The sequence below is a fragment of the Ambystoma mexicanum genome, chromosome 14 (genome assembly GCF_040938575.1).
Source record: "Ambystoma mexicanum isolate Mex_15411 chromosome 14, UKY_AmexF1_1, whole genome shotgun sequence".
Classification (NCBI taxonomy): domain Eukaryota; kingdom Metazoa; phylum Chordata; class Amphibia; order Caudata; family Ambystomatidae; genus Ambystoma; species Ambystoma mexicanum.
The window spans coordinates 244,888,757-244,905,670 of NC_090940.1; positions in this window are offsets into that span (position 1 = coordinate 244,888,757).

Consider the following 16,914-nt stretch of genomic DNA (forward strand, 5'->3'; position numbering starts at 1 on the left):
ATTGTTAGACCACCTAAGGTATCATTGTGGTTTTTATTTTGTAGCAACACTTTTTATATTACCATTGGCTAACATGGTACAAGAAAACTGAACTCTATATATATATATATATATATATATATATGTATGTATGTATGTATATTTTTATTCAAGGAAAAAACTTCAGTTTAAGGGACGTTAAGGTGAGAACTTAATGCCACAAAACCCTGGAAATTCAGCCAAAGCCACCTTAACTTCACGCCCCTGTTGCACAGACTATGACCACAATGATGACATCACAGATCACATCACTAATTTAATGTTGTATGAGAACAATGATGACACTACAAATCACATTACTGGTGACAACAGTAATTGCACTGTATATAACTGATTCCATCACAAATGGAATTTGACATGACATCATTTATAGGTTGGCTCATGAAAACGTTGATTACCTTAATAACAATTTAGGCTGTGGACTTGGCCATGACCAAGGCTGGGGTCACTGGCCAGCACCAAAGGCCATAGCTAGTGGTTGGTTAGTGTTCAAAAATACCAATGTGCATGGTTAACTGCCATGCCTTGTAGCCTGTCACTGTTTTAAAATATACAGTGGGCAACAATGAAAGCTGTAATCAGTGGCCATGGCTAAAGGCCAAAGCTAGTGTCCATTAATATGTCAGAATATACAGTCGGCACAGTCAAAGGCCATGGCCACTGGCTAGTATTGTGTTGACGACCATGGCTAGTGGCTGGTTAGTGTTGTGTAATACACAGTGGGCACGGCCGAAGGCCATCGCTTATTGCATTTTAATATTGTAAAATGTACAGTGGACATCGCCAGAGGATGTACAAACTGCTCAAGGTCAAAGGCCATGGCCACTGGCCCATTTGTATGTTCGAATATATAGTGGCCAGTATTTTGCTGAAGTCCATGACAGAGATGGATGGGCCCTGTGCAGGGGCAGTCTGGGAGCGGGTTGCCTGGGCAGGCATGTGAAGATCCTCAACGGCCCTGGAGTCAGGGCACGGGGAGCAGTGAGGGTGAAAACAGCTTGGCCCAGGAATGATTCGGAGATCATAGGGTGCTCAGTAACATGGGGTGAAGCAGTGAGGGAGTCATGCTCCCTGAGCGGGCCAAGCTGCACTGGCTGAGACAGACTTATTCGAGGGGAGGGCCAGGCTACCCAACGGCTCATTGATCCACTGATGGCCTGATTCCCAATGAGCCTCACAGACCAGACCTTAGGCCCACATCGCTACAATGACAGCCAGGAATTCTCATTGGTGGTATATGCCACTTGTATCTTTCTCCAAGGTGTATTTTGAAATAGCACAATATCTTCTTTCAGAAAATAAATGCATATAGCTGTTTTAGGTTTCGATAATGTCCTTTGCTCAGTTACACATGTGCACAATTCTTATTATGGCTGCAATATAGATTGGAGATGTCAACAGAAATGAGCACTGTACACCTTTTAACAAGGCCCACTTTTAATGTTAGTATCATTTAACAATGTTCCTACTTAATAGCTTCTTTTACATAAAGAAACAAATCACAGCACAACTTCCCTTTGTTTTGAGGTCCCCTGCGCACCCTGCTGTCAGCAGCAGTTGGGATGACTAGAGCAATTCTCTACATGAAAACCCAAATCCCGTGTGCAGAGAGACTACGACAGGGAGACATAGATTAAGAAAGACAGAGAGTGTGCAGAGGGTTAGAGAGAGAAAAATTGAGTGAGAGACCGAGTTGTAGGGAGAGAGAGAGAGCGAGAGACATACCGAGTACAATTAGTGTTCTAATTTGTTTTCCTACAGTGTGTGGACCTCTACATTGGTAATATTCTTTCTGAAGGGATGCTGCTTGATGATCCATCCCTGTATTCATCCCTGCAGTTTAAAATTGGTCTGCATCCAATGGCAGCATCTCAGTGTTCTGCAAACACAAGAGAATGAGCTGTCCACACAGACCCTTGTCATCAAATTCAACTGCAGCAGCAGGCAGGGGAACGTCCAGCCTGCTGTGAGTACTGTTTACTTGTGTGCATGATGTCATCAATTGATGCCCATCGTCTGGCACACTGCTATTAACCCCCTGCAGCGTGACATAACACCCCAAAGAGAGATTCTGATAGAAGACAAACACAGCTGCACATTACAGGGCTGAGTGGATTTCGGCTCATAATTGGGTGCCTGGAACAACTGTTTTGCTTTCTGCTCTTCCCTCTCTGGACTAACTCTCTGCAGGTTCTTCTGTACACGCTGGCAAATGTGGCATTAAGCAGAAATCTTGAGCAGTGCGCCGCTGAGCCCCTCTCTTGACGAAAACTATTAGAGCAGCAGGAATGTTTTATTTGTTTCATGAGGCCATACCTTTTCTTAGTTCCTGCTCATAAATAGAATATGTTGAGACTTTCCAGAGAAATAGGACCTTGATTTTCCAAGAACCGAAACAGGTTGCATATCACAAGGGACCAAGAAATCTTCTTTTCTTACAGCTGTAGTAAACTGTTTTTTTTTAAACGAGAAAACTATGGTCTGATTAAAAAAGTCTTAGTTGCGACCACAAATTCATTTGTGGCCCCAAAATTGGAAAATGTTCACGTTTTTAATTTTATTTTATTGCTTATAATGCAAACCTAGCTTTGGAGCAGTGGAGCACTTTACAAAGGGAGGGTCTCTGCATTGGCCTTGGCATTTTACACAGTAGCGTATTCCTGTCAGTCGAGGGAGTGCTAGGTATGTATTCACCTGGTAGGCATTGTCCAAAGAGCCAGGATTGAGTTCTAGATGGTTGGGGCCTGGTAGAAATCTAACTAATTGTGACGTTTCTTTTTATGGACTAGCTTAGACTCCATCTTTTGCTCGTTTATCTATGTGAGGCATGAGAGCAACTTGAGGTGTGAAGTTTAGCTGCCAAGTATGTTGGTGTTCCATACATGCAGTGTTTTGAATATGATCTTTGTGGTAGCTAGAGAAGCTTGCGCAATGAAGGAGAGATGTGGCCAAATTTGCAAGCGTCTGTAATGAGGCAGGCTGTGGTGGGGTGTGCTGTCATGATGTGGAGCAGATGGCATTTGGGAGGCCAGCAAGCAGGGTGTTTCCAGCATTGATGTGCGAGATCATGTTGTGCTCAGGATACATGCAGTTTTGAGCTGCCTATTAAACAGACTGGATGTTAGTCCAGAGGTCCAGCAGCATTAAAGAATACAGGGCTAGTCTCTTGCTGGTTTAGAGCTTACTCCTTACATTTGCTCACTTCTCTCCCCTCTCAAGTCAAGGTCTGACTCAGTAGAAACAAGCCAATTTACATAATGCACTAGCATAAACAAAGGACCTCTGAGATATTCAGCAGCACTTCCATTCTACAGTCATCAGTCTAAACACTAGTCAATGTCATCTACACAGATCATGCTCACCTACAGGACAGATAGCTAACTGCGTTTGGTACTTGCTGCAGCTAACATGATGAAGGGTGTGACGAATTGACTTCTTCCCTGGAGGAGTTCAAGGATGAGTATAGGCTAAAGTGCCTACCCAGTACTCACACTTCTTCAAAATAAGAGTGAACCCAACCACAAAGGTAAAACAGGCACAGTTAAGAGATATACCCCCATTGCCTTTTGTGTTAATGTGGGCCAAGGGAAAGCTATACTCTGAAGAGGGTTGTGAATGTGAAACAGTAGCAACTCAAATAGTAAAAGATATCCCAAAATAAAGGAATGTTCAATCAAGGTTCTATATAAAATGTATATATACTGTAATTAAAACACACCATATGCAACAATAACTAAATAGAAAACACAACAAAAACAACTTGTGCAGAAAGAGCACAGAATATGCAATGTATCAAGCTGCAGCAGACTCGGTAATGAAAAAAGTTGAGAAACAACAATAAAAACTACAATGTTCAACATTGGATACGTTATTGAGCAGCAAAAAGGGATACATGCGACCAAGCTATTGCCCAAAATGGACCAGTGGGCAGTTATCATGCAATACCACCTCAGCAGTGTCTTGGCAGTTGAAAAATGGCAAAATGTACTTCTTATTTCGGCTTGGTGTTTGGTGGTTCGATTCAGTTCGAAATGTGGTGGTCACAGTGCTCCACCTTCAAGCAGATGTTGAAGCAAGGTCGAACTAAAGAAGGCTGTGGTTTGAAGTGATGCACGAGTGATGTAGATTGTGGAGGTCAGCAGGGGCTGATAACTGGATGTGCAGGTGAATCAGTTTGACGCAGGGCTATAAGTATGCAATTCTGAGAGAACACTGCAGTCGGTTTCATCACTGACTGGTTTGATGGAGAGACAAGTTTTTTGAACAGCGGTTTGAGCAATGCAAGTTCAGCAATGCTTCTTTGTTCAATCAGAGGCAACAGAACTCTTCAGTTGGCATTGTGCGGCGCCAACTGTTTTGAATTGGCAGAACTGCAGTACAAAGGTCAGTGAGTGCCAAATGCAGCTCAATTGGATCCTATTGGTTAGAACTGTGTTGAACAAGTTCAAATCACAGCTTGCAGTCATTTGGTGGCACAATTGCAGGAATCCTGGCTGCCTTCGCTCATGGAAGCTCTGAGTCCCATTCAGTGTCTCAGGGGCAAGAGTAGTCATTTTCTTGGACTCCCAAACTTGGGGGAAGAAGGTACACACCCTCAGGCGTCATTGAGCACAGTGGGCTCCTTGGTAGCAGTGTGGCTGGCAGAAGTGCGTGTCTTGCTTCATCCGGAGGTCACCTACAAAGTGCCCTGGGTATAATTAAGAGGACAGAACTTGCACCTGCCTTTGGCTATCTATCTTCACCTCACAAATGGAGGACTTTGGAAAGAACTGTTCTCCCAGCTGGGTCCAACAAAAGGTTCTTGACTGAAGTCCAGATATGTTTAAAATAATGGGCGGAAGACCCCTTCATTTAAAAGGTCCACTTCTACAGGTGATACGACGAAAACAAGCCTGCTTTAAGAGTCCAATCCCTCTTCTTGGAAAAAGTGGACTCTTCCTTCAGTCATAACATCCAAAGTGTGTTGTCCTACAGGAAATGGAGGGGACAGGAAGAAAGATAGAGGAAGACAGAAACAAAATGGTGATGCCTTGCTCCCACTGTAAGGAGCTCCCTCTGCCTACACAAACCCTTAACCCTTCCCTTCCCAATAGAATGAAAGACCACTTGGTATGCAGCATCATGGTGTGAGGCTACACATTTTGAGAATGGCTCTGCACTTTGAATATTGTTCGCAGGACAGCTTCATGTGGAGTGTCCGTCTCTCTGCGGAGGGTGTGACCTGCCCTCACAAAGGAACAAACAGAGGCAATCCCTAGGGCTGCAGTGTTGCTGAGAACCCCAAGCACAGCCTGGCTGGGGGAATACAGATAACCATTTCACTGCTGAAATGGGCTCACAGTGCTGACACATGTGTGATAGCAAATTGAAGTGCCTTGGATAGTTATGAGAGATGCCAGGCACCATTCCTCAAATTCAGGTATGATTAATATTCGCAGTTTAATCTGCCATCATTATATCATTCTCACAATTATGTCATTTTTGGAAAAGTGGTGCATATCTTAAATTAATCCTATGTGCTGAAGAGAGCTGGCTGTCACTGCAGCGTCAAGTGGGCACCTGCAACCCCTGAACCTGCTCTGTGCTTTTGGAGAGCAGGTGATGTAATCAATTTATTGATCCAGCAAGCAACATATGTGCACTATGTTTTTGGCATGGAGCTTAGGGAAGGGAAATCTAGTTAGCAGGTCACTAGTCTTAGATGGAATTCCCTGGATCATTGTATTTGTTAATACAAATCAAAAAAGCCAAGGCTTCTTCACCCTTTCCAGGAAGCAATTTCTTACAAAGGGCCCAAATAAATGTTTTCTTCTTCTGGGATTTAGAAAATATGAACCGTTAGACTGGCCAATAACAGCATCAGTGTTAAGAAGCAGGGTAAGAGGTATTATATAAGCTATGTTGGATTTTAACACAGCCCTTGCACACTGCTATATGATTCAGAGCAACGAGGTTGAAAGAGAACATCAATCAATTTCCTGGTGACACAGCCATTTTAATAATATGTGCTTCTGAGCGCGGAGGTATTCACATCAGTCTAAATGGAGGAGAATATTTAAACTTTTTGGACTGGGCTAGCGCTCCTTACTGCCTACGCTGCTGGTGGCCTCCCAGTCTGCCCATGAATACACAGAAACGAAAAGTGCCTGAGTGGCACATCAACACGCGCATTACATGAGTGTGAAAAACTCTGCATGTGCATACTGTACGCATTCAAGCATTTTTCGCAGTGAGCAAAAAGTAGGCAGAAAGATTATTAGAAATCCTGAATTATAGCATGTGCATAGTGTGAGTGAGTTCATACACAGGCAAGGCACATGAGGATTACATCATAAGGAGCAATTGCGGATCCGCAAAATGAGAGCACGTGATATGCTCCCGTTCGGAATGATAGTATGGCGTCCCTATTGCAACCTCAGATAATTCAAGGGTTGAGCTTGGGCAGATAGTAACATTTTTTTTAGCTGTGATAATATCGTTTCTGCAGCCGAGAAACACTTCCTCTTCTGTTGTTGGCCCTTTAACAGCCCTGGTCAAAATGAAAAGCATGTCTTAAGCAGTGACGAAGCAAACAAACGCATCCCAAAATGCCTTATGCATGCCCCACCAAGTCTCACATAGGAAAATGAACGAAACATGTAATTTAGCCAAATGTCCCTAGGCAGTGAACATAAGAGGTTTCGAGAACGAATGAAATGCGTGTAGAAGACAAATGCTTATCACTGTTTGGGCAACTGTTATTTAAACATTCCAAAGTTAAGCCTCCAATGTTAAGCACGCATTAGTCTTTGTCTTGGGTGTGCATGTGCAAGCACCCTGCCCTGCGTTTGCAAATGTCTCTGTGGGCAAATGCCAATTATGTTATGACATGTGCCTACATTAGCATATATGATTTGTCTATAGCAAACGTACACATGGTGAAAATTGTAAAGTTTGGGACCAAACCTAAGCAGAACTAAGCACATCTGTACTTGTTGCAATCTTCACCTGAAACCAGGCTCCATGTATTTTGTCCGTATTTATAAATGAAGCATCTAGCATTGTAATGACCTCGCACTGCAGTGGACTCTCTGGATTGTGTGTTCCCACGTGCATCTTTTATTGATATCGTTACTTGTCACTGTCACCTGTCATTGACATGGTGTCATACAGCTGTTGCAATGTGCAGCGTTACAAGCTGTAGATATGGGTTTCAGATAGACTAAATCCGACAATGCATCACAAATACAATGCATAACAGTGGACCCCATTACGATTTTGGCAGAAGCCATCGGAGTCAGGTTTTTTCCGGCGCCTGGCAATGGGCAATTACCAGGGTATTACACCCCTGGTGGACCCGGTAATTGCCCATTCGCGGGCATCGGAAATAATGAATCCCCATTCCCATTTCAGTCCCATTGGACTCAATGGGAATGGGGAGGCCGGATGCACCGGCACCATTCGTGAATGGTGCCGGTGCATCCAACATGGTCTACTCAAGGGTGCCGGTCCACCCGCCAGGTCAGACCTGGTGGGCTGAAAGGCACCCGCAAGCAGAACTCGTAGTTTGCCGATCCGGTGACAACGGTGCCTGTAGCTTACCGGCGGCACCGTTATTACCGGAGCAGCAAACTTGTAATGAGGCACAATGTATAGTATATTGTGGTACCTAGAATAGCATAACCACATTCCAATCAAAACATGCCATTGAAATAGAATATCAAAAAATAGCATAGCAAAATAGAGAGAAAAAAAGTGGTAGAGCAAAACAAAGATAGCATAGAATACCACAGCACGGTATGACATTAATTTATCGACAGTCATTTTTCTCATTGGTTTTTTGCTGATTAATTTTTCTTCAAAAATATATGGGGGTGTATGGCAGAGTATATAAAGGGTGGGGGTAGGGAATAATGTTAAATTAATAGGGGATGGGGTTGGGAGGGGTACCCCACCAAAGAGAAAAAAAAAACATTTTCGATGAGATTTTTCTTAGAAAATAATTCTGCTAAAAACCCATTGACAGCATGAACATCGATTAATGAACATAAAACCCACAGCACAGCAGAACCCGGTGTAATCAAAGTGGTGGATCTGCTCCCAGGTGTTCCTTTTTATTACACTTGCTACAGGGGAGGTGGGGTTGTCTCTTTGGCAACCGCTGTGTTATGCAGGATTGAGGGGTACATGCGTTTCTACATCTCTCACAGCATCCTCCAGAGAGTGACATACTTAAATGTATAATTACCATTAACATTCAAGACTGTTCTCATACCTGCATACATTGGGAATCTCCTTGAATAGATATAATGCATGCTATAAACACTGTTGGTAGTCAGAACTGGGTGGAGTGGTCTGCTTGCAGAGTGTAGTGTGCAAGAAATGCTATCTTGCTGGCCTGGTGTTTGTGTGGGTGATGGGTTTGGTTGTGTTGAGAAGGTAAAAAGGGATTTGTGGTGGATGGCTTTGAAAACAATGCAGAGTCTGTTGAAGGCAATTCTTTGGGGAATGGAAAGCCAGTGGAGCTCTGCGAAAGTTGGGGTGATAGGTGATTGTTTTTGAGGAGGAGTGAAATGTGTCCAGTTTTGACTGTAGAGGTGATAGGAGCATGTGTGAGGCAGGAGTTGGTGATGTTGAGCTAGTGGAGAGCAAGGGTGATGAAGCATTTGGATGTGGCTTGATGTAGGCATGCATGATCCAGGAAGTGTGCAGCTTTTGGTTTGGTCGTAAGAGTGATGAGGGGTGTCTGTGTCAATATGGTGGAATATTTATATATAAATGTTTCCTTTTGTTGTGCATTCAGTTTTATAACAAGATAAAGCCTTACACAAACCATTAAATCTCCAAAATATTACATCGGATCAAATTCTACAAAATGTTACAGTTGCCTAACATTATGAATTCATCACAATCCCAAAACAATTCCCATTTTTCCCAATTAAATCCTAGCCATAACAATAACACACAGTTAATCATGAGTACTACTTTAGAATTATTTAATCATTCAATCACACTCTCTAAAAGTTTTAACCAAGATAATGTTCTGCTACTCAACCAATTTGATCAAATCTAAACATTGATACAGGGCCTTACTCAGTTGAAAAGGCAACGATGACCAGAACAGGTTCCATAATGTAGGTCCTGAATTCAGACCAACCTCATGTATATCATTTCTAAAACAAATCTGTCACTAGGCTATCAAGGCCTCACACTTAAGAAATATATGGTGGAGCATTTCACTTTCTTTCAAACAGAATCTACACTTATCTGAATAGCCATTCAGTTTCTTCCATCTAAAACAGCCATTTTCAGGAGGATATCAAGCCTAAATCTAAATAAAGTGCTTCCAAACTTCCATGAAGGCAATCAGGAAAGATATTGCACACACTTCTATAACCGTTTATGGCCAGTAGTCATTAGAATATTGTAGCACTTACAGTCAGCCAAAGAATAGCAAGTTCTACAGCAGTCAGTAAGCCATAACCATTGTTTATGCGCACCAGGGTTCTCACACATGGAATCTCTACTTAGTCCCCAGGCTTCCAATGTTTCCGTTGTTTTGATCAGGTGAATATTCTACAGCTTTGAATCATTTTTGTTAAAACATGCAAACGACATGTTTTCCGGGGGATTTTTAAATTTATAACACAATAAAACGTTCTTCCATAAAATTTGTGCATCCAATGATAATAACCCCTGCTCAAATCTAATAGCACTTACAGGTATTGACATTGGTAGCCTTAACATTCTTTTCCCATATAAAACCTTCAAGATGCTGAAAATCCTCATCCAATAAACCATGATGAATTTCAGCGCTTCTTACCTTACCATAAATTAATGTGGGGATAACCTTTGCTTTATAACATTTTAAAAGGGGAACAATCGAAAATGTTCTAAACCTATCATTAAAATGTTTCATTTGTGCTACAACTGACAGTGCTTTATCATAAAAACCTTCTAAAATCACTATTTTTTTCTGGGTTAGAAAAGAGTCTAAAACCAAGATATTTAATTCTGTCCACCTGTTCCACGTGTCCCCCTTCCAACCACCAACTTCCAATTTTTTGCCTCTGAGATTTACGTGCATTTATCGTCAGATCATTATTTTTACAATACACGTTAAAACTCTCAATTAATATTTGTGATCCAACCTTTTTACAGTCCATCATTATGATGTTGTTGGCGTAGGTTAGCCAGTACATTTCTTTACCCAACACAGAAGGAGCTAAAAACGAAGCAGACTTCAGATGTTAGTACAGATCTGCCATATAAATATTGAATAAAATAAAAAGGCGGCTAAAATACAACCATGTTGGAGGCCTCGACATGTCAGGATTATAGAACACAGTGTGCATTCTTGGCTTAGTCTCACTTTCAACACTGTATCTTCATGTAAATAAATAAGAATTGCTAACAAACCAGGCAGCAATCCCCATTGCTGTAACTTTCACCACAATTTGTCTCTATTTACTCGGTCAAAAGCCAGAGAGAGATCCACTGTAATTTTAAACAATTACTTCGCTATAGCCTCCCAGGCAAAGTGCTGGGCAAAATTCCTCTCCCACCTTGCTACAGTCGTACCCACCCCAGCTCTGAAACCCACCTTGTTCGGATTTAGTATTCTTTTCTTTTTTGGCCATGCTTTAAGTGACATTAAAACAACTGACACAAACATCGTCAAATGTGTGTCTAAATGCACAATGGGCCTATAATTTAAAGAGGAACCCCTCTCACTTTAAAAAAAATAGGCACAACATGGGCAATTTTCCAGGTCAAAGGAGTGCTCTTTAACAAGATGATTGACAAAAAAAGGCTACATACAATTTCAGCCGACATTGCCGAGTCTCCTTTAATTACTTTATTAAAAAGTCTGTTAGGACCTGGCGCCCTTGAGTTACTACTCTGTTTAATGACCCTCAGGTTGTTCCTATAGTTCCATTAAATTATGGACCCAGGTGGATTCAGAGATGGGATTTGACTGTGCCAAACATTGAAAGTTATCTTTTGTTTTTATTAATTTCCAATAGTCTATTTCCCCTTTTACCATAATGCATGAAAGCATCCTTCGGCCTTCTCTCTGATACACTGCATGGATTTTTCTCTAATTTTATGGCATTGTTTTAACTTTTTCATTTCAGTAGTCATAGAGGCCCTTTCCATACCCATATGTTTAAGTCTTCTAATGACAAATGTGTTTGTAGTACTGCATGTCAGCACTAAAGGGGGTTGTTCGTGAGTTCTCTTTCAATTTCCAGGTAGCTAGAAAATTCTTTATAAAAACAGGTAAATATTGTAAAGTCACATGATCCTATTTGCTTCTCCTTGTTCATTGATCAATTCTCCCTAACATTATTATTATATTTGTAAATGTTGCTGGGAGCAGAAATCAATCTGTTTCTGCCATGAGAAATCTCAACTAATCCAATTGTATCCTTTTGTAGCGATTGGCTGAGAGGGTGGGATATGTCCTTGTGTTGGAAAGTTTTGGATTTGGAGTGGGAGTGGGAGAGCAGAGGGGGGTGGCTTGCCAGATGTTGTGTATTTTGGAGATTAAGAAGTCCATGAGGGAGTTGCATATTGCAGTGGATGGGTGGGAGTGGAAAGTGTGGATGGTGGTTTGGGGATGGATTTGCTAATGTTGGCTACTTTCTTTTTATGATTTGCAGTGGATCGTTGCTAATGAAGATAATGAGTCGCTATGGAATTTTGTATGGCTGTTTTGTATTTGTTGTGACTATGTTTGTATTTGTATTTGTTTATTTATAACGCGCAAAAAAAACAACAGGCCCGGAGGCATCAGGGCGCAATTTGTACAAGGTTGCAGTAAAGTACAGACAAAAATTACACAAAAAATTACAATAGCAAATTTACAGTAACAGCATATTAACCGTCTTTCTAATTACATATATTACATAAGTTACAGTGCCACTGGATTGACAGAGGGTTTGAGTGGTTTTCTGGTTCCTGGGCATGGGTTCATTTGCCAGGCTCTATCTAGTTGTTAGGCTTCCTGCTAGAATGGAGGGAGCTACTGGATCATGGTCTACGGTGGTGGCTGCTGGGGTTTTGTGATTTGAGGGGGGGCATTTTGTTAAGTTCTAGTGTGAGGATAGTGTTGTAATTGTTGCGGGGAGTCGAGGAATGTGTATGTAGAGGGAGGGGTGGTCTGAGTAGTGCTAAGGCTTTGTCTGTAATGTGTTTGGTTTGTCTGGCTGTTGGACAAGGGGAATCTGTAGCTGGTGGGGTGGGGGGGTCTTGTGTTATAGAGTGAGCCTGAATGGGATACCAAAGTGGCCTGGCCATGACACCCAGATTCAATTTCTCATGGAAAGTTTATTTTAGCTTGAAATCAAAAGGTCCAGGGTTTTGCCAGCTGTAATTGTGGGGTATGTATTCTGTGAGGTCATAGGGGGCCAGTGGAGTCAGGATAGTATGGGAATGCTGTCTGGATGAAAATGCATGTTCCGTGCAATTGTCAGTCTCTGTAAGGAAACAACCTGTGGGCATATCATTGTTTTTTTTCTGTAATGTGATAAATGTAATCTTGTTAATAACTAGAGCACTCCATGTGCTGGCCTTAATAACATCCAAACTCAATCAGGTACCTTTTCTTAATAGATATAATCACTAAGAGCATTGCTTTAAATCCTTCAATCACTCTTGGTTGCTTGTGCTAATACCCAAAGTCACTAAGTCAATTATTGGTAATGCACAGATCTACTCACATCTCTGACATTCATGATAGATTCACTCAGGTCTTCTCTCCTGGCATCACCAATCTGATGTCAGACCTATGCACAAGATTCATACTGAGCTCCATCCATAATAATGCCCACAGCCATTTACCCACCGTTCTATAAAGCTCAGATTTAATCAAAATACCTCCTCATAACGCAAACTGACTGAAAGGGATACTCCAAATAAAACCTTATTCTAAAAACCCTCTGCTCCTGATAATAAAGATATACTAGTAAAGGTTTTTTATGGGTTAATATGTTCAGCTCTATAAGAAAATACTAATACAATAATGCTAATTAATCAGAGTAAATGTTTCTAAGGTTCATACTATGTCCATGTTACGTGGTGACAAATTCTCCTCTGCTAAGGGAAGACTAATTGGCTTTTTCAATATCTCAAGAGCTTAGGTGAATGAATTTAACATATATATCAGGTCTGATAATCAGTCTCATAAAATGTGTGGTGCCCTAAGCATTTCTGTTAGTAGTTTCTAACCAAGTAGATCTGCTGGCTTGTAGGGCCTGTCATATTGTATCGTATCATTTCAGACGGTCATGTCAGGACAAGTAGACCGCATGAGAGTAAAGGTGCAACGACCCAAGGGTATCTTAGCATGTTATTAGCGGTGCCATGAGCCGGGAGTATCAGATTTAGAATAGATAGGTTTTAAGGTGTTTATGAAAGAGAAGAAGGTCTTCAGTTCTATGTAGGTCCATAGGGAGGTTGTTCTAAAGTTTGACACTTATGAGTGTGCCTGATCTGCCATAACGTCTGGATCTTTGGAAATGGGCAATGGACATGGAGTGTTTATATGGCGTTCTCTCTGGGTGGGAAGAACCCCCTTTCAGGTGATGTTTTAATTACACAGGAGTTTAGAAATATAAGGCTTTGTGCGCCATGGTGAGAAGTTTAAAATAAATTCTGTATTTGATAAGAAGCCAATGGAGTGACTTTAAAGCTGTGGATATGCAGGCACGCTTAGGGAGATTCTTTGACAATGCGAGCTGCAGTATTTTGTAGTAGTTGCATGGACTGAGTGATGAGACAAATGGCGCCTGCATAGGTGCAATTACAGTAGTCGACCTTGGTTCCAACGATTGCCCTGGCTATAGTAGCAGAGTGTGATTCTGAAAGCAGTGGTTGGATTTGTAACATCAAATGGAAATTTGTGGTACTCAGCGTATTGTTCAGTTGGGGAGACATGGAGATAGTTTAGTGAAACCAGAATCCAAAGTTTTTTTACAGCAATAGTTGGAGTAATGGCTTGTCCTGATAAGGTCAATTGCGTGTATAACTTCTGGATTTTAATCTGGTGCTGGGGGGAACTGACAAGCAGGATTTCTGGTTCCTCGTTGTTCAGACCTAACCCATTGTTGAACATCCATAGCACAATGTTGGTAAACTGTTTGTTTTGGGTAGTGAGGGAGTTGCCTTCAAGCTAGAAGAGGATGTGTGTGTCATCTGCATTATTTTGGAATTCTACCTGAGGTAGGTCCATTAAGAGATCATGGAGAGGTTTCAGATAGAGGTTAAACAGCAAAGGGGTATAAAATCGCACCCAGGGACACCAAACTCAACTTTAACTGTTTTGTATACTAGGGATCCTAGTTTCACCGGAGTGGTTCTGTTTTTGCAAATGTTTATCCATGCTATGGTTTTGTCGGATGCTTGGGCTAGGTCTCTGAAGCATTGTAGAGGGATAGTGTGGTCTACAGTATCAAATCCCGCTGAGAGATGTACGAGCATCAACAGGCCGGAAGAGCCTTGATGGAGAGTAATGTCTCTTTGATGTTGAACAAAACTTGTTGGGTACTTACAGAGGGACGAAAGCCAGATTGGCGATCTCCCAATAAAGATTTGGACTCTAAGTGTGCTTGCAGCTGGGTGGTATCTACTTATCAAAGATTTTCAGAAGAGGCATTAGTGATGGGGCGATAGTTAGAACAGATTTCTGGGTCCAAGTTTACTTTCTTCAGGAGTGGTGAGATCCAGGTAGCTTTGCTAAGGGCATCCGGGGACTCTGCTAGATTAAATTACATTTTCATGGATTCCCTTCATATAAATCTACTACAAACTGCCTGTATGTGAAAGAAAAGGAATATATGTGTGGTATGTAATCCCTGCTTGCAGATTGCCTGGCCAGGTTAACACGTTTTTGCTCCCATTCTAGATCTACAATGGACCTCATTAGGACCCTGCTGGTCCAGAAACAAGGGTGCTGGTAAGCTCACCGGCACCGTTGTTTCCGGACCGGCATATTACAGGTCTGCCTACCGGAGCCGCTGTGCCCGACAGGTCTGACCCTGCCAGACACAGCCACCAGGGTAAGCAGACTGGTCACGTAAGGTGTGGTGCTTCCATGTCCCCACACCCATAGAGTCCTGGGAATGGGTACTTACATTTTACTGGTGCCTGACTTTCCGGGCCCCCAGAGTTGTAATTTCCTGGTGGCACCAGGAAGTTAACGCGCCAGTACATTTTTAGGGGTCCAGTGGTGACCCACCGGTAGCACCGGCATGGTTACCGCTGGACCCTAATGAGGGCCAATGACTTCTTTTAGTAGTGCCTTACTGAAGGATTAAGTTTAAATTGAGTACATCAAGAAGACCCTTCTGTTATGATCCTGATGCAAATGAAGAATGTAAGCCTCCTTTTCTTCCTTTTAGTTTCAACTTTTACCAGGTTCAAGAATGTAATATTGTTGGCATTTACCATTTTCCCAATAGCACTTAAATTACAAAGTAGAGTATTAGGGCCTCATTCCGGGTTGGGCAGTAAGGGATACCGGGCACCGGTCAGGAGACCGGTGCCGGTAATCCCTCACTGCCCAATTCTGAGGTCCCTTAGCGGGAACCGCAAAAGACGTGTGGTCGGACCACACGTTCTTTACGGGTCCCGCTAAGGGACCAGGGCGGTAATTACAGGCCTGCTATTAGCAAGCCCGTAATTACCGCCTTCCCCATTCCCATTGAGCCCTATGGGGCCTCAAATGAGAATGAGTAATGGCTGGTTGAATGGGGATTTACCGGGTCCTCCAGGGTCGGAATGACCCGTTAAATCCCCATCCAACCAGACCGTGGCTACCTCCAATCTCGGAATGAGGCCCACAGATTTAATTGCACGAAAACTTCTACTATAAATTCTCCTGGTACTGCTGAGGATGGTTAAGAACTGCTTTTAGACAGTGACTTTCCAATTTCTTAGAATTGGTTTCACAACCTGCTCTCTAAAGGTCAATTCCAAATAGTGTTGTGGGAACTATTTTTGTCTTGTAAAGAGTTATCAGTGAGGCTAGTTGTAGACGAAGACCTCCTAAATCCCATTAGGCTGAGTGGAAATATTTATATCTCTGGACATATCAACAAGTTTGAGGCAACAAGGCTACCTTAGGTGGTTCAAACTACATTAGCAGTATCCCATTAACCTCACAAATGGATGCCAGGCACCTTGCATCCTAGAGCATTCAGATGTGGTAAGTAAAGAAAAAAAAGGTATTTTTAGTGTCGCTTTTGCCTTTTCAATGAGCACAAGAAAAACTATTACTCCATTTTAAATGACTCCCTTTAAGAATTCATTTGGCACAGTTCAGGTGGCTAGTAGCACTTCTAACAATGCTTAAAAACTGAGTTGGACAAAGATTGATATTCATTATTACAATTAATAAATCTACTATGGCATACATTCGCCAACCGGGAGAGGGGCTTCCCGATAATTTCAGAACCATTTTTATCTCACAGCTGGTGGCAGAATTCTATCCTCCTGTAAAAAGGATAGAACAAGTATACAGCCTTATCCTTCCAACGAATGATATTGAGGTGTTTAGAGAGAGGTAGTTATGATCAATTACAATTGTTTCAATTTCTTTTTTATCAAGTCTTGCCTCACTCCCAAAGTTTGTTTAGCTAGTAGCAGCTGCTTCTCGGGAATATGAACCTGTCTTAACAGCTGAACTGTGACAAAATCCTTTGTTCTGCCTAAAGTGAGAATGTAACAACATAGCAGCTGGAGACGTCTGATTTCTAAAGGTTGAAAGGAACCATCAAAAACCTGTGGAGCTGGCCTTGCAGGGTGGTCAATTTACAAGAGTATTTTATTAAAAACAATAACACTACTATGCAAGGAGGTACAGTATCGATGGAGCTTAGGCAACCATGGAGG